Source organism: Gekko japonicus, unplaced genomic scaffold (genome assembly GCF_001447785.1).
Source record: "Gekko japonicus isolate JY-2015 unplaced genomic scaffold, Gekko_japonicus_V1.1 scaffold4532, whole genome shotgun sequence".
NCBI classification, from domain to species: domain Eukaryota; kingdom Metazoa; phylum Chordata; class Lepidosauria; order Squamata; family Gekkonidae; genus Gekko; species Gekko japonicus.
In genome coordinates this window covers 17660-18069 of record NW_015165387.1, presented here as the reverse complement: position 1 = coordinate 18069, position 410 = coordinate 17660, and positions in this window count along the sequence as shown.

The window sequence follows — 410 nt, the reverse complement described above, 5'->3', positions numbered from 1 at the left end:
ATCTCCAGAACAGTGAGAAAAATGCATGCTTGCTATTTGGCACAGAAAATGAAAAAGCAGATTCTCTGGCCTACTTATGCTAAACATTTTAAATAACATAACTGACTAACCTCAAAGTTCATGACCGCTTTTTCTCAGCCTAACTTACCCCACAGGGTTGTGATAAGGATGCAGGGGAGGAGAACAGAACTATGTATAGCCAAATTTGTCATATTGTTTTAAAGTTGCATTAATGGAGCTAGAAAGGCGCTACACGCAAAACAGCTTTCCAGATTCACTGGTGGATACTAGAATGGAGAACCAAACACAGTAGCCATTCTCTTTTTAACATTAATTGTTTTTGTGAACTCTTTTTAGGTATCTCTGAATAGAACCGCAGTGTGGAAAGCGGCTTTCAAAGATTGTGCACA